The sequence below is a fragment of the Melanerpes formicivorus genome, unplaced genomic scaffold (genome assembly GCF_026170545.1).
Source record: "Melanerpes formicivorus ecotype bairdi unplaced genomic scaffold, bMelFor1.0.p_v2 SCAF_56, whole genome shotgun sequence".
NCBI lineage: Eukaryota > Metazoa > Chordata > Aves > Piciformes > Picidae > Melanerpes > Melanerpes formicivorus.
This window is the reverse complement of record NW_027142408.1, coordinates 4,828,502-4,850,692: the sequence shown is the minus strand read 5'-3', so window position 1 is coordinate 4,850,692 and position 22,191 is coordinate 4,828,502. Positions and strand designations below refer to the sequence as shown.

The window sequence follows — 22,191 nt, the reverse complement described above, 5'->3', positions numbered from 1 at the left end:
GAGCCCCACACCATTTCATTTCAGGTCAGCATTGCACCATTTCATTTCAGAGAGCCCCACACCATTTCATTTCAGGTCACCATTGCAGTATTTCAGCATTTCATTTCACAGAGCCCCACACCATTTCATATCAGGACAGCATTGCAGCATTTCATTTCACAGAGCCCCACAACATTTCATTTCACGTCAGCATTGCAGCATTTCATTTCAGAGAGCCCCACACCATTTCACTTCAGGTCACCATTTCATCATTTCATTTTACATCAGCACTGCAGCGCTTCATCATTTCAGAGAGCCCCACACCATTTCATTTCACTTCAGCATTGGAGCGGTTCATCATTTCAGAGAGCCCCACACCATTTCATTCAGGTCAGCATTGCACCATTTCATTTCAGGTCATCGTTTCATCATTTCATTTCACAGAGCCCCACACCATTTCATTTCAGGTCACCGTTGCAGCATTTCACCTCTTTTCATTTCACAGAGCCCCACACCATTTCATTTCACTTCAGCATTGCGGCATTTCATTTCAGAGAGCCCACCGTTTCATTTCAGGACATCGTTTCATCATTTCATTTCACAGAGCCCCACACCATTTCATTTCACATCAGCATTGCAGCGCTTCATCATTGCAGAGAGCCCCACACCATTTCATTTCAAGTCACCATTGCACCATTTCACCTCTTTTCATTTCACAGAGCCCCACACCATTTCATTTCAGGTCAGCATTGCACCATTTCATTTCAGAGAGCCCACCGTTTCATTTCACGTCAGCATTGCAGCATTTCATTTCACAGAGCCCCACACCATTTCATTTCAGGTCACCGTTGCAGCATTTCACCTCTTTTCATTTCAGAGGGCCTCACACCATTTCATTTCAGGTCACCGTTGCACCATTTCACCTCTTTTCATTTCAGGTCAGCATTGCAGCCTTTCACCTCTTTTCATTTCAGACAGCCCCACACCCTTTCACTTCAGGTCACCATTGCAGCATTTCACCTCTTTTCATTTCAGAGAGCCCCACACCCTTTCATTTCAGGTCATCGTTTCATCTTGTGACGTCCCACACCTGAGCCGCCACATGTCGTCTGTTTCTTAGTTTTTAAATAGAAACCCTTTTTCCCTCCAAACGCACACCAAAACCAAATAAAACAACAATGACCGGTCCTAAACACACAAATAGTGGCCACGCTCCCATTCACAAGTTTCACTTTTAGGTTCTTTTAGCAACTTCCCCTGCTTCCCCACAGACAATCCTACAATACATTATGTTGTTACGGGATCCCCCGATCCCACACGCTTTACCCTTATTCCTCTTTTCTGCCAAGGGGAGCCGAGCCGCCTCTCGCATCTCTCAGAGCGCTGAGGCAACTCACCCCAAGACTAAAAATCGAACTGAAAATCTCTCCCCTTTATATTGATAGACAATAATGGTATTAATTGCTATTTGAAAAGGTTTTGAAGTCATCCCCACTGGACCTCCTCTATTAGATGCAAATGCTTCTGGAATGCAGAAGCAAATTCTAAAGTAGAGCAAAACAAATGTTGAGAACATACCTACAAAAGGTGTATCAATTAAAAACAGGGGACCTTCCTTTGTGTGTATCAAGGGACATCTGTCTTTATTATTTCTTGTTTTATTTGTTGTGGAATTATTTGTTCTTTGTTTTAAATTTGAATGGACAGCCCTCTGAACAGAGCTTAGCAAAACTCCTTCCCCCATACACAAGGGCAACAGAGGCCCCTAAGTGGGCTGTTAACACGCCTTTTAAGGGGTTCTGATGGCAACTGAGGTGGGTCTGAGGGTATCACTGGAGAATTTGGGGCCATATGGAGGGATGTGGGGAGCCTCCAGAAGGCTCCAAGAGAATCTTTTAGTCGGACCTTTAGGGTTACTTGCCGACAGCCAATCACAACAACCAGAACAGCTACTACTACTACGGTGCCTGCCACCAGCCAACCACAACCACGACAACCACCACAACAACAACAAATACTACGGCACCTGCCGCCAGCCAACCACAACCACCGCAACGGTGCCTGCCGCCAGCCAACCACAACCACGACAACCGCCAGAAAAACAGCAACTGCTACGGCGCCTGCCGCCAGCCAACCACAACCACGACAACCGCCAGAAAAACAGCAACTACTATGGCGCCTGCCACCAGCCAACCACAACCACGACAAACACCAGAACAACAACGACTACTACGGCGCTTGCCGCCAGCCAACCACAACTAGCCCTAACCATCCCACTAGAATACCCACTGGAGACCCTCCATTGGCATCCACACGCCCCTAAATTCCCTTTGGGTAGCCCCACACCCACCACGGATGCACACAGACCCCCTTAGGAGAGGTGGCAACACTGACCAGTTAGGGGGCTATCTCATGCTGCTGTGCATGGGAAGCGCCTCAGCCGGCCTCTGTTCAGAAGGTTTTTCATTCAAATTAAAAAAGAAAAAAAAAAAAAAAAACAAAAAACAAAAACCACACACAAACAAAAAAACCCACAAACAACCAAGCCAATGAATATTTAAAAATCCTAGAACACACACAAAGGAAAATCCATTCTTTGTGTATTATAGATATACACTGCAAGTTTACGTAACACAGAACCCCATGTAGCTCATTTCAAAGCCTCTTTTGAGACTAATTCTGTATTTCTACACCTCGTTAAACAGGACAGCTATGGAGTTGGAGGAGGGTCAGGGTTAGCTGGCCGCTTAGGGGTTTTAATCCCCTCCAAGAACATGCAGGCATTTCAAATGTTCCAGGCTGATACAGAAGAGCCCCAGAGAGCAGAGGAGGTTGACACTTACCTGGAGGAGAGCCCAAGGAAGCCAGAAAAAAGCTGAGCAAAGAGCCATCCTCAGCAGAGCCGGGCACCACCGAGGGGAGCTGAGTCCCACTGGGCTCAGTCTGAAGTAGCCAGGCTTGCAGAGCCACCATCCTTTGAGGGAAAGAAAATGCTCTCGCTTTGCTGAAAGGTCCTAAACATACAATTACTGGCCACGCTCACATTTAAAATTTTCACTTCGTGTGTCTCTGGCCATGCTTATCACAGAACTGCAGGTCAGGACTCCAACTCGCTTTGGAGATTTTTTTCTACATCTCAACTGTGCCCACGCTCAGCTGCACGCTCCACACAAACTACGTTTCTAACATTTTAAGGTCTTTTAGGAACTTCCCCTGGTTCCACACAGATAACGCTACGATACCTTAAGTTCTCAGGGGATCCCCCTGTTCCCATACGCTTGGCCCCAGCTTCCATTTTGTATAATGCAACACGGTACCACCTTTTCACCATAGAAAATAAGCAAAAAGCCCTATTATACACACAAAAGAAAATCCACTCTGTATTACGGAAGCACACTGTATACTTATATATTTCAGAACCCCGTGTAGCTCATTTCAAAGCCTCCTTTCATACAAATTAATACTATTCTTCTACATCTACTTGAACAGGAGAGCTCTGGAGTTGGATGGATTGAGACTCCCTCTCGCTTCATAGATTTTTGGGTTTTTTTTCCTTCTGTGTCTCGATCGTGCACACTCAGCCACACGCTCTAAACAAGGTTTCTAACATTAAGTTCCTTAGGGAACTATCCCTGCTTCCCCACGGACAATGTCTACAATATTTTAAGTTCTTAGAGGATCTGCCGACCCCATACGCTTAACATCTGTAATACTTCAAGTTAAGCAGTACCTGTAATAAAAGAATAACAGAAACAATGCTTATACTACTTTTGGAACTCCCTGGTTCCGATCCAAGAGCTCTTTTACCTCGGACAGCAATTTGCCTCTCCCGTGTAAGGGGTCCCGTTACAGCTTATGCATTGCCCCTTTCCCTTCAAAGCATACGTTTTTCTGCCTGGTGGCCCTTGTCCGTTCCTGCGCTGACCTGAGAGAGTTTAAGGAGCTCTGCCCGAGAAGCCTCGGAGGGGGCACCTGGAGAGATCCCATTCCTCAGCAGGTCCCGCTGCAGTGGCAAGAAAATGATCTGTGGAAAAAGACAAACTCCACAACTCAAATAAGTTGGAGTTTTACATGCTTTATTACAGTGCTGGACAGACGTGGGATCTCTCCTGAAGCCATGTGCCAAACAACTTCACATGCTCAGGTTATTTCTATAATACAGCAAGTGGTAGTGTTTCAGTGCCAGAAATCTATTGCCTTTTTTTGTGTTTTCTGTGGGTTACTGCGTATGTTTTTCATCTTTTTTTTTAAATCAGTCACTTAACTATCCCTTGTTGTTATTTTGCTCCTTTGATGCTCACAGTTTACCATTCTTATTTCATATACAAGGTTAATCTTTTCCCATGTTAATTCTTATTTTATACAAAAAGGTTAATTTTTCTTATCAGGCTCAGCCAGCCACCATTCAGAGGGTTTTCCGTTCACATAAAAAACCATCGACAACAAAATCGATACGTTATAAAAAGCCGCTCTTTGCATATTATAGATACACACTGCACATTTATATATTTGAGAACCTCACGTACCCCATTTCAAAGCCTCCTTTCTTACAAATAAACACTGTAGTATAGAGGTTTTACTTCGAGCAGTGCTTTCTGGGCCAGATGTAAGCAGCTGAAGACATTTATTACATTATACAGCAAAGTTATATAGTTTAATCAGAAGGCACATGTGGTGTATCTCAATTGGGCATTTTCTGCTGGCATACGTGTAATTAAGGCATACAATAGGTTGCAATAAAACTATTTTAACACGTCCAACCAAATTCTGCCCAGTTTCTCTCCTTCGGTTCCAAAGCGTTTACATCACATAAAAGCATAAAATTGTAATCACAAGAAAGGTAACACCTTAGGCCAATATCCCTGTCACTCACAAACCAGCAGCACCTGAGAGAAAAAGGGAACTGCAGAACACTGCACAATGGCTAGATGACATCAAGCTCTCTATTTCCCCTCCTTCATTGAAAAGCCACCTTATTACTTCATAAGATAGGGTAGCTCTTTATCCATGCTTGGCGATTTCACTAAGATTTACTCGTGAGGTCACGCTCTCAAAGACAAAACGTAGCTTTCTCTAACTCGAGCAAAGGCAAATCTTCCCCATAGTCTAAAGCTATCCGAAAACACCCTCTTCCCGCATCTCCCCCTTTCTGTGTACTAATGGCACAACACTTTTGATGAACCTTTCTAAAATTCTTTGCATACATAGAAGCAAGTTAAAACTAACTGTATAGCAAAAGCTACAGTTCTATGAACGTAGCGTGTCTAATGGACTGATGTAACCCATAAAAGACACAGTGCTCGGGTTGAACTGGCATAATATATGGTTAAAGAGAACAAAACTCCCAGCTACATCTCAGCAATAAGGTCACGTTCTTTTCCATTTAACTTACAAGGTCAGAACACGAACAGAACAGTTGCTTTTTTCAGACAAAGTTTCATCCTACTTACTCCCTTACTTCAAAGAACTTATTTCTTTGTTAACTGCTTAATCTGTCAAAGAACTTACATCTTACTAGTTCAAGTTTTCACACTTCACTCCTCTTACCAACAGAGATGACTCGATCAGACCCGAATACGTCATACACAAGGATCAAGACACAATGATCTACAAACACAGCAAACCCTATCCTCACCACTGTCTTTTACAATATGCTTTAAAGGTATGTTACATCTTCTCTTGTCTAAGACGCTCAAAAATCCTAAGTTGTTTTATGTTAGCAAGATTCTCCTTGATCTATAAAGATAAAGCTGGCCAGGCTCCATCTCCATAAGTAAAGAAAAATCTTGCACGTAAACAGCAAAATTGAAGAGGCTTCTTTGCAGGGTGAAAGGTGACATCTTGACTATTCACGGTTCTGCCCGGTATAAAATTGACTGCAACCTAACAATCCATCCTTACTCATCCTAACAACGCTGATCTTTTGATACTTTGGTTTTGCTAAGGCACTGAGTCCTATAGACACTATCTTTGGCCTAAAGTTGTTTGTTCTTCTTTCAAATTTCTCCTAGCTAAAACTTCCAGGATTCTTACATCCTCCATAAACTTTGTTAAATCACGCTTGAAACCGCACATAAAATGAAAGTTTGAGAATGTAATATACTTTAGCCATTTTTTGGGGGGGATGCAACACCTGAATTCTCCCTTTTTTGGTTTTGTTTTGTGGGGTTTTTTTATAATCTAAAATGCAAGTGTATTTTGTGTTATAATCAGACTAACTATTTAAAATTATGACAAACTGGTGAGTTAACATACAAGTCCATGACAACATATTCTCTAACCACACAACAATTAAGCAATCGTGATATTTGGTGCTGATACACATAGCTTTACGGTACATTCTTCCGATTGATGCTTTTGATCTCAGATTATCTTAACAGACACTGTGACCTGTGTTAGGTAGGTCTGATTTTCAGCTTCATATGAAATGCTATTTGTCCCATCCTCGTGATTCTTGTGCTGTTGTTTGTTGATTGCGATACTGTGTTGCAGAAGTGATGTTTCGGGGTGTTGACAGGGGTTAGCTATTTTTTGCTGGTATTACTAAAACCTTAGTTATAAAATATGCATTCTTTTTGTTTTTTTAATATATATAATCCTTCTCTTAAAACGATTTTGAATACAAAGAAAACAAAAAAAAAAATTCAATCTCATTCTATAATATCCCTATATCAAACTCTTATGCTAACACCAAAAATCTCTACAGAACTGAAAGAACTATGTTAAAATTAAATTATCAAATCAATGTCTAAAAAGAAACTAATAAAAAGTTAGAGCTCTTTCAAAATGCCATGGCACAAAAAAAAAAAAAAAGAAAAAAGGTTTGAACCAAAAGTTAAAATTTGAACTCGCAGAAAAATGAAAGTTTGAGCTCATTACTACATGCTTATACCTTAGTATAATCACTAAATACTTAATACTTATAAATACTAAACACTTACTATTCATTATGCTTACACGTAAAACAACTATTGAAAACAAAAAAAAAAAAATCTCTAAAACACATCACAATCAGAAATAATAATGAAATAATCATTGTTGCTTTAAATCAGAACACAACTTTCATAGACTAGAGAGGTTATCAGAAAGGGGGGGAGAAATGGGGGGGGGAGGCAGCCGGCTAGCAAAGGCACCATAGGGACAGAGAGGGGGGGGAAAGGGGGGTAGGGAGAAAGCCACCGAATTCACACCAGCTGCCCTTCCAGGCAGCCTCCAGGTCAAATGTAGGATTCCCTGAAGGCACGGAGACTTCCATAGGAGGTGACAGCAGCAATTTTGAGCTACATTGATGTTTTTGAGCCTAAAACTCAAGGTGCTTGTAGCAGATGCCACTGTCTCTTCTCCACTCCATATTGCTGGATGTTAGTGCATACAACTTACAGCAGCAGTTCCTAAAGTACACAAAAGTATCTGGCAATCAGTGTTTCTTACAGGCTTCTGGGACAGTCATCTTCTCCCAAGTCATGCTTTTTGCCTAAAGCGTCCCTTCTGTCCACAATTAAAACACATGGAAAAAACTTTTAAGAGTTAGTGGGAGGGTGTCCAGCAGCAGGGAGGGAGTGGGCTGCTGTTACTATTGGCCAGGTGCCAGTGACTGCAGCTCCAGGGGTGCAGGTGAGCTTAGTGGCCGTGGTGGGGGAAAGGGGCTGGGGGGCGTAGATGTCAAAGAGCTTTGTTCTGGTGAAATGGCATTACTATTGTAACAGCTTTATAATGCTCTGCTAATTGATCTAAAGAATCTTTAATTAGTCCCCATGTTGTAAGGGAAGATGTAACAATTTTGTTTACTTTTGTTGCCGCCATCCCTCCCCGCTCCCATGTCTTTTGATTCTACATTGTTGCCCTTTTTTTTCCCTCCAAGATGTAAGTAAACGACTCTGAGTATCAAGTTATCTTCTTTTGTTCTTTGATTACCCATACGTGCTCATCAACAGGAGGCACCGACCCTCAGTTTCCCCAGTCGCTTACCTCTGTCCAGGGTGACCATTTGTTGTAGTATCGATGTTTTAATTACTTCCAGCAGTGCTTTCTGGGCCAGATGTAAGCAGCTGAAGACATTTATTACATTATACAGCAAAGTTATATAGTCTAATCAGAAGGCACATGTGGCACATCTCAGTTGGGCATTTTCTACTGGCATACGTGTAATTAAGGCATACAGTAGGTCGTAACAACAAAACTATTTTAACACTTCCAACCAAACTCTGCCCAGTTTCTCTCCTTCGGTTCCAAAGTGTTTACATTACTCTCAGAGTCAAAGGCAAAACATAGCTTTCTCTAACTCGAGCAAAGGCAAATCTTCCCCATAGTCTTCCAAAGCTATCCCAAAACATCTTCCCACATAATACTATTCTTCTTCATCCAGTTAAACAGGAGAGCTTCTGGAATGTAAAAGCAAATTCTAGGGAGAGCAAAACAGGGTTTCAAAGCAGAAATATAACATGTGTATCACATAAAAACAGTAGACCTTCCTTTTTGTCTGTCACGGGAGGGGGGGTTGCCCTTCTTTGTTTCTTTGGAGTTTTTTTCTTTTTGTTTCTTAGTTTTCAATACAAATGGAAAAACCTTCACAGAGGGCCCCACTCAGCTGCTCCCCACACACAGGGGCAAGAGAAGCCCCTAACTGGTCAGTGTTGCCACCCCTCTTAAGGGGATCGGTTGGCACCTAAGGTGCACCTGGGGGTATCAAAGGGGAATTTGGGGGCACATAGAGGGATCAGGAGGGCCTCTGGAGAGTCTCCCAAAGGATTAGTTGGATATTTAGGGTTATTTGGACCCCCACCACAAAGGCCACTACTGCAAAGCTTTCCCCCCACCACCACAACCCTAACCATCCGACTAAAATACCCACAGGAGACCTTCCATTGGGCCCCACATGCCTCTATATTCCCCTTGACTTCCCATTCAAATTAAGAAACTAAAAATAAAACCAGTGATGTTTCTTTTGTGTGTCTTGTGGGGTTTTTTAATTTGTAAATAAGAGTAATTTCAAAGCCTTTTTGCATCCACATTACTACTGTTCTGCAATCTCTCGATTAAGAGCACAGCTTTTTCTCTGCTGGAATACCTCAGACTAACATTTTTTTCATGGGTTTTCATCCCCTCTGAGAGCATTCAGGCAGCTTTTTTGGGCAGCATCCCCCGCCCCTCACTCACCTGCTCCTCTCCTGCATCATCACCCACCCCCATGTGGTATCATGGAAGGAAAGAGAGACAGCTGAGGGGCTGCCCCGCTTTTTATCACCCTGACCCACGGATGCCCTTCTCAGTAGGATTTGCACCTTCAGCACACAGCTGAGTTTTTGCTGCGCTTGTCTTCTCTGTGACAGCTGCTGCGCAGGTCTGCGTCTCCAAGTGTGTCACACCTTCTGGGATTTACTACCCCATAATCACCTTGCAGTTGGTGCATTTCTTGCTGGCAATCAACCCATCTCTTCCATCTGTTGCTCTCATTGTTTTGTTTCAGCTTTCTGAGCCTGTGTCGGTACAAGTCCTTCTCAGGGCACTGCAAACAGAGACAGACAAAGCTTCCTTTTCTCCAATAGTTCCAGGAAGATTTCCGGCACTTCTAGGCAAGCACCGACAGAGTGACGGCTGTGAGGGGACATCAGCCTGGCACTGGAGCTGGGCATTCTGAGCAGATGAGGAACCCTGGGCAACACCTGCAGAGAAATCTTGGTTTCTCTGCAGAGAAGCACTGGCCTTAGAGACAAAGCTGTCTTTGATCTGGGCACCAGCTGCAGCTCCCAGCGGTGCCTAGCTGCAGAGCAATGGCCTGCACCTTCATCCTGATCCAGGTGGAGAGAGAACTGCCAGGAGCACAACTTCTCTGCTACGGTTGCAGCATCCCCAGGGGCCGAGCGCAGCCTTGCTATTAGTGAGGAACACAGCCCCTGTGAGAAGCTCCTGGGGTCAGGGGACAAACAAGAGGTTGTCCACACTGGAAACAAGGGAAGTCTCTTTGCCACTCCCATTATACCCATCAGAGGACTTCTGCTTGCTTACCTACCTGCTCGGTTGGAGTCTACACTGGAAGAAGTTTCAGCTCCTCGGTAAAAGCGTGGACTGAGCAGTTTCTTTTTCAGCCTTTCCTTCCTGACTGACAGATCAAACCCTACCTGGAGCCCACACAAGCCAAGCAGGAGATCCCCTGCTAGGCTGGCAGGGCGAGGCTGTACCGTCGCAGCAGCCGTAGCCCTTGTGCCGACCGTGTCGCTGCTGCACGTCTTGCTTGCTCGGTTAATGAAGTGGAAAGCAAAGAGTCAATCTGTAAAGAATAAAGCAAAAAGCAAAGAACAGATCTCAGTTACTCACATTGTAAAGCTGTGAGGAGGTTAGCATGCATTCAATAAAAATACCACAAAATCATTTGTTCTCCCTTCAGCGTTCATTTAACTCACAGAGCTGTGAACTGATGCTGTCCCAAAACACACAGTCAGCATCTGGTGGTACTTGGAGCACCAAGAAGAGAGTTTGGCATGCTGGGAGAACACTTCCCCACTGAGGGAAGATCTGGGGCCCCACTGGGAGACTTGGGAAGGCACTGGGAGCACTAGAAAAGGATTTTGGAGTTACTGGGAAGAAGAGGGAGAACACAGGGGCCATGCTGGGAGCAACCGGGAAAGCAGAATAGAATACAGACTTAACCAGGTTGGAAAAGACCTTCAAGAACACTGAGTCCAACCTATCACCCACCACCATCTAATCAACTAAACCATGGTACTCAGTGCCTCATCCAGTCTTACTTTAAACACTTGCAGTGATGGTGAGTCCATCACCTCCCAGGGCAGCTCATTCCTCATGAGTGCAACACAAAGCAGACTTACTTGTGGTCTTGTTCTCCAAAGCACAACGTATAGACTGCTCCTGATGTAGGCATACACGCACACCCCACATGTGTAGAACAGCAAGAGTCCTGCAGACAAGACTCCTAACAGGAGTGGGGAAACACTGGGTGTACTAGAAAAGAAAAAGAGATAAAGGGCCAATTCTGTTATCACTTACAGCTCCACACTTCCGTCATTATTGCATGCACTAGAAGCACAGAGTTACAGGTATCTCTAGGTACAGTTGAGGCAGCGGCGGCCACCCCCCCAAAGCCCCGCGCAGCCCCGCCGGCGGCCACCCCCCCAAAGCCCCGCGCAGCCCCGCCGGCGGCCACCCCCCCAAAGCCCCGCGCAGCCCCGCCGGCGGCCACCCCCCCAAAGCCCCGCGCAGCCCCGCCGGCGGCCACCCCCCCAAAGCCCCGCGCAGCCCCGCCGGCGGCCACCCCCCCAAAGCCCCGCGCAGCCCCGCCGGCGGCCACCCCCCCAAAGCCCCGCGCAGCCCCGCCGGCGGCCACCCCCCCCAAAGCCCCGCGCAGCCCCGCCGGCGGCCACCCCCCCCAAAGCCCCGCGCAGCCCCGCCGGCGGCCACCCCCCCAAAGCCCCGCGCAGCCCCGCCGGCGGCCACCCCCCCCAAAGCCCCGCGCAGCCCCGCCGGCGGCCACCCCCCCCAAAGCCCCGCGCAGCCCCGCCGGCGGCCACCCCCCCAAAGCCCCGCGCAGCCCCGCCGGCGGCCACCCCCCCAAAGCCCCGCGCAGCCCCGCCGGCGGCCACCCCCCCAAAGCCCCGCGCAGCCCCGCCGGCGGCCACCCCCCCAAAGCCCCGCGCAGCCCCGCCGGCGGCCACCCCCCCAAAGCCCCGCGCAGCCCCGCCGGCGGCCACCCCCCCAAAGCCCCGCGCAGCCCCGCCGGCGGCCACCCCCCCAAAGCCCCGCGCAGCCCCGCCGGCGGCCACCCCCCCAAAGCCCCGCGCAGCCCCCGCCGGCGGCCACCCCCCCCAAAGCCCCGCGCAGCCCCCGCCGGCGGCCACCCCCCCCAAAGCCCCGCGCAGCCCCGCCGGCGGCCACCCCCCCAAAGCCCCGCGCAGCCCCGCCGGCGGCCACCCCCCCCAAAGCCCCGCGCAGCCCCGCCGGCGGCCACCCCCCCCAAAGCCCCCGCGCAGCCCCGCCGGCGGCCACCCCCCCAAAGCCCCGCGCAGCCCCGCCGGCGGCCACCCCCCCCAAAGCCCCGCGCAGCCCCGCCGGCGGCCACCCCCCCAAAGCCCCGCGCAGCCCCGCCGGCGGCCACCCCCCCAAAGCCCCGCGCAGCCCCGCCGGCGGCCACCCCCCCAAAGCCCCGCGCAGCCCCGCCGGCGGCCACCCCCCCCAAGCCCCGCGCAGCACCGCCTGCGGCCACCCCCGCAAAGCCTCGCGCAGCCCCGCCGGCGGCCACCCCCCCAAGCCCCGCGCAGCACCGCCTGCGGCCACCCCCCAAAGCCCCGCGCAGCACCGCCGGCGGCCACCCCCCCAAGCCCCGTGCAGCTCCGGCGGCTGCTATAGAGAAACCCCACAAAGCAGCAGAGACTAGCACTGACCTGGGACACAGCAGAAGAGCTCCAACCTCTACCAGCCACGACCCTGCACTGAGCCGTTTTAAAGCATCCGGCGCCATGTTGTTGAGGGCGGTGCCACGCTGGGGGGTGGGGTTCAGGCTGGGGGGGCGATGCTACGCTGAGGGGGCGGTGCCGCGCTGGGGGAGGCGGTGCCACCCTGGGGGGCGGTGCCACCCTGGGAAGGGCGGTGCCACCCTGGGAAGGGCGGTGCAACCCTGGGGGGGGGCGGTGCAACCCTGGGGGGGGGGCGGTGCCACCCTGGGAAGGGCGGTGCAACCCTGGGAAGGGCGGTGCAACCCTGGGGGGGGGCGGTGCAACCCTGGGGGGGGGCGGTGCAACCCTGGGGGGGGCGGTGCCTGCTTTGTCACTTCACGCTCAGCTTTCCATGGGTTTTATTCCCCTCCAAGATTGTTGAGTTATGAGCAGCTGAGGAGCCCTGGGGAACACCTGTACAGAAATGTTCTTCCAAGAGCTGTCAGAAAAATCTGACTGAGAAGGACTGGGAAAGAACTGGGAGGGACTGGGATACCACTGGGACCCTCACAAGTCTATGGCACCAGATGGGATCCATCCCAGGGCAGAGAGCTCTGGCAGATGAGCTCCAAGCCACTGTCCAACATTTGCCACCAGTCCTGCACGACCACAGAGGTCCCAGGTGGCTGGAAGCTGCCAGTGTGATGCCATTCACGAGAAGTTCACTGGGAACTCCAGGCCTGTAAGCCTGACCTCAGTGTCTGGCAAGACTATGGAGCAGATCGTCCTGGGGGCAATCACAGCAAACCTGCAGTACGGGCAAGGGCTCAGGCCCAGCCAGCAAAGATTTGGTGGGAGGGGCAGGTCCTGCCTCACCAACCTGATCTCCTTCTATGCCCAGGTGACTGCCTGGTAGGTGTGGGGAAGGCTGTGGATGTAGTCTGCCTGGACTTCAGCAAGGCCTTTGACGCTGTCTGCCACAACAAACTCCTGGCCAAGCAGAACAGCCCACATCCTGGACAGGAGCACTCTGTGCTGGGTTAGGAACTGGCTGGAGTCCTGGGCCCAGAGAGTGGTGGTGAATGGTGCCACATGCAGCTGGCAGCCGGGCACTAGTGGTGTCCCCCAGGGATCAGTGCTGGGTCCCATCCTGTTCAATATCTTTATTGATGATCTGGATGAGGGGATCGAGTCCATCATCAATAACTTTGCAGATGACACCAAGCTGGGGACAGGAGTTGATCTGCTGGAAGGTAGGAGAGCTCAGCAGAGGGACCCTGCCAGGCTGGACAGATGGGCAGATTTTGGAAAGCATGCACGGACTCCCTGGTTGGTGAAGCAGGAATTGTTTAGTGGTACAGAACAAGCAGTGTATGTAGGAAAAATCAAGCAGGCTAAGCAATTCCCTGGCATTCTTGCACCACTGCTGCTAATTGAGTTTTCTCCTTTGATATGCAGCTCTCCATTATTATCTTCATCCCATAGCAGGTTGAGCTTCTCCAGCACGGAGGCGAGCGTCCTTCTGTCTCACACTTCAGGCTGTTTACTGCAGTCAGCTCTTCTTTATCATCAGACCGTTCTTCCGTCGTCAGCAGCCTGTTGTTCTTTCCTGTCCTGAAACCTTCCATAGATACTTTCTGCTTTCCTCCAGGCAGAGTCCAAGGGCATGATATTGAACACATCCAAGTGCCAGGTTCTACACATTACCACAACAACCCCAGGCATTGCTACAGGCTGGGGTCAGACTAGCTGGATAGGAACCAGGCTGGAAAGGGAGCGGTAAGGGAGGGGCAAAGGGCTGGGAGGGGCTCAGGACAGTACTGGGAGGTACTGGGAGGCTGTGGAAGGACTCTGGGGGGAAGGGTTACTGGGGGGGAGTGAGGAGGCACTGGGAAAATTCTAAGGGTTAACTGGGAGGTACTGGGAAGGGCTCTGAATGGCACTGGGAAGAACTCAGAGACTGTGGAAAGACTCTGGGGCAGTGTGGAGGGGCTGAGGGGGGCACTTGGGGTTATGAGGAGATACTCACAGTGCTCCCAGTGCTCTCCCAGTTGTCTCCCAGTTGCTCCCAGTTGGGTTCCTGCTGCTTCCAGTTGTCTCCCAGGGCTCCAGAACTGACTCCAGCTGCTGCAGGTATGGCTCCCAGTCCCTCCCAGTGCCTCTCAGCCCCTGCCAGCTTCCTCTCAGACTGGGAAAGGACTGGGAGGCACTGGGAGGGGTTCAGGACAGTACTGGAAGGTACTGGGAGGCTGTGGAAGACCTCTGGTGGGGGGAAGGTTATGGGGGGGAGAGTGAGGGGACACTGGGAAAATTCTAAGGGTTAACTGGGAGGTACTGGGAAGGGCTCTGAATGGCACTGGGAAGAACTCTAAGACTGTGGATAGACTTTGGGGCGGTCTGGAGGGGCTGAGGGGGGCACTGGGGGTCATGGGGAGATACTCCCAGTGCTCTCCCAGTTGTCTCCCAGTTCCTCCCAGGGACCCCTAGTGCTCCCAGTTGGGTTTGTGCTGCTTCCAGTTGTGTCCCAGGGCTCCAGCAATGCCTCCACCTGGTCCAGGTATGTCTCCCAGTGCCTCCTGGTCCCTACTGGTCTCCTCCCATACTGGGATAGGACTAGAAGGGATTGGGAGGTACTGGGAGGGACAGGAATAAACAGGGAGGGACTGGGAAGGGAGTGGGACAGTATGGGAGGGGACTTGGAGGGACAGGGAGGGGACATAGTGGGAATGGACTGGGAGGGACTGGCAGGGACTGGGAGGGGACTTTCACAGCTGTCTCCCAGTTTTGTCCCAGTTGGGTTCCTGCTGCTTCCAGTTGTCTCCCAGGGCTCCAGGTCTGACTCCAGGTGCTGCAGGTATGGCTCCCAGACTCTCCCAGAAACTTCCAGCCCCTACCAGTCTCCTCCCAGACTGGGAAAGGTGTAGGAGAAAATGGGATGGACTGGGAGGCTGTAAAGGGCTGTGGGAGGGAAATGGGGGGCTGAGGGGGGTACTGGGAATTCCTGGGTCATACTCCCAGTGCTCCCAGTTGTTTCCCAGTTGTCTCCCAGTGGGGATGCTACTGCTTCCAATTGTCCACCAGGGCTCTTGCCAGGTAGTGCAGGTATGACTGGGAAGGAACTGGAAAGGGATGGGGAAGGGACTGGTTGGGGACTGTGAAGGGACTTGAAGAGGACTGGGAGGGGCACTGGGAGGGGAGTGGGAGGGCCACTGGGCAGGACTGGGAGGGACTGGGGAGGAACTAGCAGGGACTGGCAAGGACTGGGAAGGGACTGAGAAAGGATTGGGAGGATCTGGGTCGAGGCAATCCCAGGCACAAATCCAGGCTGGGCAGTGACTGGCTGGAAAGTAGCCCTGAAGAGAGAGACTTGGGGGTGCTGGTGGACAAAAAGCTCAACATGAGCTCTCAGTGTGCACTTGCAGCCCGCAAAGCCAATCAGATCCTGGGCTGCATCAGGAGAAGTGTGGCTAGCAGGTCGAGGGAGGTGATCCTCCCCCTCTACTCAGCCCTGGTGAGACCCCACCTGGAGTACTGTGTCCAGTTCTGGAGCCCCTCTTACAGGAGGGATGTGGAGGTGCTGGAATGCGTCCAGAGAAGGGCCACGAGGATGATCAGAGGGCTGGAGCACCTCTCCTATGAGGACAGACTGAAGGAGTTGGGGCTGTACAGTCTGCAGAAGAGAAGGCTCCGAGGAGACCTAATTGTGGCCTTCCAGTATCTGAAGGGGGCCTACAGGAAGGCTGGGGAAGGACTTCTCAGGATATCAGGTAGTGATAGGACTAGGGGGAATGGAATGAAGCTGGAGGTGGGGAGATTCAGGCTGGATGTGAGGAGGAGGTTCTTCACCATGAGAGTGGTGAAACCCTGGAATGGGTTGTCCAGGGAGGTGGTCGAGGCCCCGTCCCTGGGGGTGTTTAAGAGCAGGCTGGATGAGGCTCTGTCCAGCCTGATCTAGTGTGGGGTGTCCCTGCCCATGGCAGGGGGGTTGGAACTAGATGATCCTTGTGGTCCCTTCCAACCCTGAATGAAACTATGAAACTATGAAACTATGAAATGGGGTGAATGGGAGGGGATTGGGAAGGACTGGGGAAAACTAGGAAGGTACTAGTAGGGGACATGGGATGGAATGGGAGGAACTGGGATGGACTGGGAGGGGCTGGGTTGGACTGGGGGGGCACTGGGAAGAGACTGGGATGGGAGTGGGAAAGGACAGGGAGGAACTGGGTATACTGGGATGGGAATGGGAGGGAACTGGGAGAGACTGGGAAGGACTGGGAATGCAGTGCGACAGGACTGGGAGGGGAGTGGCAAGTGACTGGGAGGGGAGTGGGGAGCCAGTGGGAGGGAAATGGGAGGGAACTAAGAAGGGAATGGGAAGGGAAAAGAGTTGGAAGGGACTGGGAATGGAATGGGTAGGGAGTGTGAAGGGAGTGGGAAGGAACAGGGAGGGCACTGGGACAAACTGGGAGGGGACTGGCAATGGCACTGGGAGGACCTGAGTGAAATGGGAGGGGACTGAGAGGGAATGGGAGGAACTGGGAAGGATGGGGAGGGAACTATGAGGGGAATGGGAATGGACTGGGACAAACTGGGAGGGGACTGGTTGGGAACTGGATGAACTGTGAAGGGACTGGGAAGTGACAGTGAAGGGAGTGGGAAGGGACTGGGAAGGGACAGGGAGGGCACTGGGACAAACTGGGAAGGGACTGGGGGGGGACTGGGAGGGGTCTGCTTAGGCACTGGGATGGGAATGTAAAAGGGACAGGGAAAAGAGTTGGAAAAGACTGGAGAGGGAATGGGTGGGAATTCGATGGACAGGGAGGGCATTGGGAAGGGCTGGGAGGAATGGGAAGGGACTGCGAGGGAAGTGAGAAGCGACTGGGAAGGGACAGTGCGGGGAGTTTGAGGGACTGGCTGGACCGGGAGGGAATGGGAGGGACTGGGAGGGAGTGGGATGGATCAGGAAGGGAATTGGAAAGGACTGGGAGGGTACTGGGAAGGGTCTGGAAAAAGCCTGGGAGAAACTGGGAGGGGACTTGGAGGGAACTGGGAGGACCTGAGTGAAATGGGAGTGGACTGGGAGGAAATGGGAGGGCACTAGGAAGGACTGGGCAGACTGGGAGGGAACTGGGAGGGAATGGGTGGAACTGGGATGGAGTGGGAGGGAACTGGGAGGGCCTGGGAAGGGACAAGGAAGGGGAGTGGGAAGGGATTGGGACAAACTGGGAGGGGAATGGTAGGGAACTGGGAAGGGAAAAGGAGGACAGTGGAAAGGGACTGGGAAGGGACAGGAAGGGACTGGGACGGGACTGGGACAAATTGGGAGGGGACTTGGAGGGAACTGGGAGGACCCAGGAAGGGACAGGGAGGGGAGTGAGAGGGAGTGGGAGGGAGTGGGAGGGAACTGAGAAGGGAATGGGACAGGCCTGGAACTAACTGGGAGGGGACTTGGAGGACCTGGGAGGGCACTTGGAAGGACTGGGAGGGGACGTGAAGGGAGTGGGAGGAAACTGGGAGGGCCTGGGAAGGGACTGGAAAGGGCCTGGGACAAACTGGGAGGGGACTGGGATGGAACTGGGAAGGGAAAAGGAAGGGACATGGAAGGGACAAGAAGGGTAGAAGGAGGGGACAAGGAGGGGACTGGGAGGGGAGAGGGAGGACAAGGAGGGTACTGAGAAGGGACAGGGACAAACTGGGAAGGGGCTGGAACTAAGTGGGAGGGGACTTGGAGGACCTGGGAGGGCACTTGGAAGGACTGGGAGGGGACCAGGAGGGCCTGGGAAGGGACTGGAAAGGGACTGGGAGGAAATGGGTGGACTGGGGTGGGGACTGGGAGGGGACAAGGAAGGGATGGGGGGGGACAAGGAATGGACAGGGAGGGGAGTGGGAAGGGACTGGGAGGGGATTGGGAACGGACTGGGAGAAACTGGGAAGGGACTGGGACACACTGGGAGCGGACTTGGAGGGAAGTGGGAGGACCCGAGTGAAATGGGAGGGCACTGGGAGGGACTGGGAGGGCAGTGGGAAAGACTGGGTGACCACTGGAAAGGGAATGGGAAGAGACTGGGAGAGGACTGGGATGGAACTGGGAAGGGAAAAGGAAGGGACATGGAAAGGACAAGGAGAGCAGAAGGAGGGAACAAGGAGAGGACAAGGAGGGGAGTGAGAAGGGACTGGGACAAACTGGGAAGGGCCAGGAACTAAGTGGGAGGGGACTTGGAGGACCTGGGAGGGCACTTGGAAGGACTGGGAGGGGACCGGGAGGGAGTGGGAGGAAACTTGGAGGGCCTGGGAAGGGACTGGAAAGGGACTGGGAGGGGACTGGGAGGGGACTGGAAGAGAACTGGGAAGGGAACTGGGAAGGGACTGGGAGGGTAGTGGGAAGGGACTGGGAAGGGATTGGGAAGGGATTGGGATGGGACTGGGAAAAACTGGGAAGGGACTGGGACAAACTGGAAGGGGACTGGGAGGGAAGTGGGAGGGAACTGGAAGGGTAATGCAAAGGGACTGGGAGGGGAGTGGGAGAGACTGGGTGGAGTGGGATGGACTGGGATGGAACTGAGTAGGCACTGGGATAAACTTTGAAGGGACTGGGAAGGGCCTGGAACTAACTGGGAGGGGACTTGGAGGACCTGGGAGGGCACTTGGAAGGATTGGGAGGGGACCGGGAGGGAGTGGGAGGAAACTGGGAGGGCCTGGGAAGGGACTGGAAAGGGCCTGGGACAAACTGGGAGGGGACTGGGATGGAACTGGGAAGGGAAAAGGAAGGGACATGGAAAGGACAAGGAGAGGAGAAGGAGGAGACAAGGAGAACAAGGAGAGGACAAGGAGGGGAGTGGGAAGGGACTGGGAGGGGAGTGGGAAGGGACTGGGAGGGGAGTGGGAGGACAAGGAGGGTACTGAGAAGGGACAGGGACAAACTGGGAAGGGCCTTGAACTAAGTGGGAGGGGACTTGGAGGACCTGGGAGGGCACTTGGAAGCACTTGGAAGGACTGGGAGGGGACCAGGAGGGACTGGGAAGGGACTGGAAAGGGACTAGGAGGAAATGGGTGGACTGGGAGGGGACTAGGAAGGGACAAGGAGGGGACAAGGAGGGAATTGGGAAGGGACGGAGGGGAGTGGGAAGGGACTGGGAAGGGACAGGGAGGGGATTGGGATGGGACTGGGACAAACTGGAAGGGGACTGGGAGGGAACTAGAAGGGTAATGCAAAGGGACTGGGAGGGGAGTGGGAGAGACTGGGTGGAGTGGGATGGACTGGGATGGAACTGAGTAGGCACTGGGATAAACTTTGAAGGGACTGGGAAGGGCCTGGAACTAACTGGGAGGGGACTTGGAGGGAACTGGGAAGACCTGGGAGGGAATGGGAGGGAACGGGAGGGACTGGGAAGGGACGGGAAAGGGCCTGGGAGGAACTGGGTGGACTGGGAGGGGACTGGGACAAACTGGGAGGGGACTGGAAGGGAACTGGGAATGGACAAGGAATGGACAGGGAGGGGAGTGGGAAGGGACTGGGAGGGGATTGGGAAGGGACTGGGACAAACTGGGAAGGGACTGGGACACACTGGGAGCGGACTTGGAGGGAAGTGGGAGGACCCGAGTGAAATGGGAGGGCACTGGGAGGGACTGGGATGGCAGTGGGAAAGACTGGGTTACCACTGGAAAGGGAATGGGAAGAGACTGGGAGGGGACTGGGAGAAACTGGAAAGGGCCTGGGACAAACTGAGAGGGAATTGGGAGGGGAGTGGGAGGGACTGGGTGGACTGGGAGGGAATTGGGAGGGACAGGGAAGGGCCTGGGCGAAACTGGGAGGGAACTGTGAAGAGACTGGGAAGGTATGGGGAGGGCACTGGGACGGACTGGGAGGGAACTGAGAAGGGACAGTGAGGGGAGTGGGAGGGACTGGGTGGAACGGGAGGGAATGGGAGGGACTGGGATGGAGTGGGAGGGACTGGGAAGGGGCTGGGAAGGGACAGGGAGGGAACTGGGACAAAGTGGGAGGGGACTGGGAGTGCACTGGGAGGACCAGAGTGAAATGGGAGGGGACGGGGAGGGAATGGGAGGGCACTGGGAATGGACCAGGAGGGGACTGAGAGGGAATGGGAGGAACTGGGAATGACTGGGAGGGCACTGGGCGGACTGGGAGGGGATGGGGAGGGAATGGGAGGGGCTGGGATGGACAGGAATGGGGGGGGGAGAGACTGGGAAGGACTGGGATGGAATGGGAGGGAACTGGGAAGGGAATGGGAAGGGAATGGGAAGGGAATGGGAGGGCCCGGGATGGAGTGGGATGGACTGGGATAGGACGGGGAAGGGACTGGGTGGGAATGGGATGGACTGGAAAGGACCTGGAGGGGACTGGCAAGGGACTAAGAAGAACTGGGAGGTAGTGGGAGAAATTGGGAGGGACTGGAAGGGAACTGGGAAGGGACTTGGCTGGGAATGGGAGAGTACTGTGAAGGGACTGGGATGCAGTGGGAAAGGACTGGGAATGAAACTGGGAATGGACTGGGAAGGGGCTGGGACAATGTGGGAAGGGAATTGGTAGGGATAGCAAAGCGATTGTTACAGACTGGGACAAGCTGGAAGGGACAGGGACAAACTGGGAAGGGACTGGGAAATACTGGGGGGGACTGGGAGAACACATTGCAGTACTGGGAGCCCTTGGGGGAGATCTTGGAGTTCCTGGGAGCACTGTTGTTGCTGGGAGGTCACCGAGAATGGGATCGGAGAGGTTTTACTGGCAGCACCGCGTGGGACAGGAGGTCACTCACTGTGTTCCTGGGAGGACTGGAGAGGGATTTTGCAGTTCCCGGGAGCACTGGCAGAGACTGGGAGGCGCTGGATTCACCCTGGGATCGCTGGGCGAGTCTGGGGGCATTGGGGTCAGCCTGCAAGAGCTGGGAGAGACAGGAGAACAGCTCGTGAACTGGGAGCAGACTGCTCCCGACCATGGCAAATCGACACCCACACCCCACACCCCACACCCCCCGCTGCTGCCCACCCCCAGACCCATGGCAGAGTCCTGCACCAGGGACAGAACAACTCCAGAGAGCAGCAGAGTCTACACTGAGCTGATGCGGAGCGGAGAAAGCAGAGGGGACGAGGGCTACGCTGGCTAGGTCGGAGCTGACGGGGCGAGGGCGGTGCCATCTTGGGAAGGGCAGGCGCTGTCACGGGGAGGGTGTCGCCGAAGGGAGCCGAGCCGAGCCGAGGAGCCGAAGGAAGACGAGCCGAGGAGCCGAAGGAAGACGAGCCGAGGAGCCGAAGGGAACCGAGCCGAGGAGCCGAAGGGAACCGAGCCGAGGAGCCGAAGGAAGCCGAGCCGAGGAGCCGAAGGAAGCCGAGCCGAGCCGAGGAGCCGAAGGGAGCCGAGCCGAGCCGAGGAGCCGAAGGGAGCCGAGCCGAGCCGAGCCGCCGAAGGGAGCCGAGCCGAGCCGAGCTGCCGAAGGGAGCCGAGCCGAGCCGAGCCGCCGAAGGGAGCCGAGCCCAGCCGCCGAAGAGAGCCTAGCCCAGCCGAGCCGCCGAAGGGAGTCGAGCCCAGCCCAGGCGCCGAAGGGAGCCGAGCCCAGCCGAGCTGCCGAATATTATATCTTTTCCCATGTTAATTCTTATTTTATACAAAAAGGTTAATTTTTCCTATCAGGCTCAGCCAGCTGTTCAGAGGGTTTTCCATTCACATAAAAAACAACCAATCAACAACAAAATCGATACGTTTTAAAAAGCCGCTCTTTGCATATTATAGATACACACTGCACATATATTTGAGAACCCCACGTACCCCATTTCAAAGCCTCCTTTCTTACAAATAAACACTGTAGTATAG

The 22,191-nt window shown here is 53.0% G+C and overlaps 2 long non-coding RNA genes across 3 annotated transcripts; both read right to left on the bottom strand.

The window, feature by feature from the left end:
- Positions 1-6,937: 6,937 nt before the first annotated feature.
- On the bottom strand, positions 6,938-12,416 carry LOC137452552 (uncharacterized). Of its 2 annotated transcripts, XR_010990114.1 has the most exons (5): positions 12,375-12,416; positions 10,806-10,938; positions 9,989-10,246; positions 9,373-9,484; positions 6,938-8,380 (listed from the first exon to the last, which is right to left on the bottom strand). It is a non-coding gene; the product is annotated as an uncharacterized lncRNA (long non-coding RNA). The 2 variants fall into 2 exon arrangements; XR_010990115.1 differs by lacking the exons at positions 6,938-8,380; positions 9,373-9,484 and adding an exon at positions 9,763-9,850 and having other exon boundaries at positions 9,985-10,246.
- A 1,310-nt stretch (positions 12,417-13,726) lies between these two features.
- LOC137452551 (uncharacterized) lies at positions 13,727-21,264 on the bottom strand. The gene is made up of 3 exons (XR_010990113.1): positions 21,140-21,264; positions 14,395-15,323; positions 13,727-14,061 (listed from the first exon to the last, which is right to left on the bottom strand). It is a non-coding gene; the product is annotated as an uncharacterized lncRNA (long non-coding RNA).
- Positions 21,265-22,191: the final 927 nt, after the last annotated feature.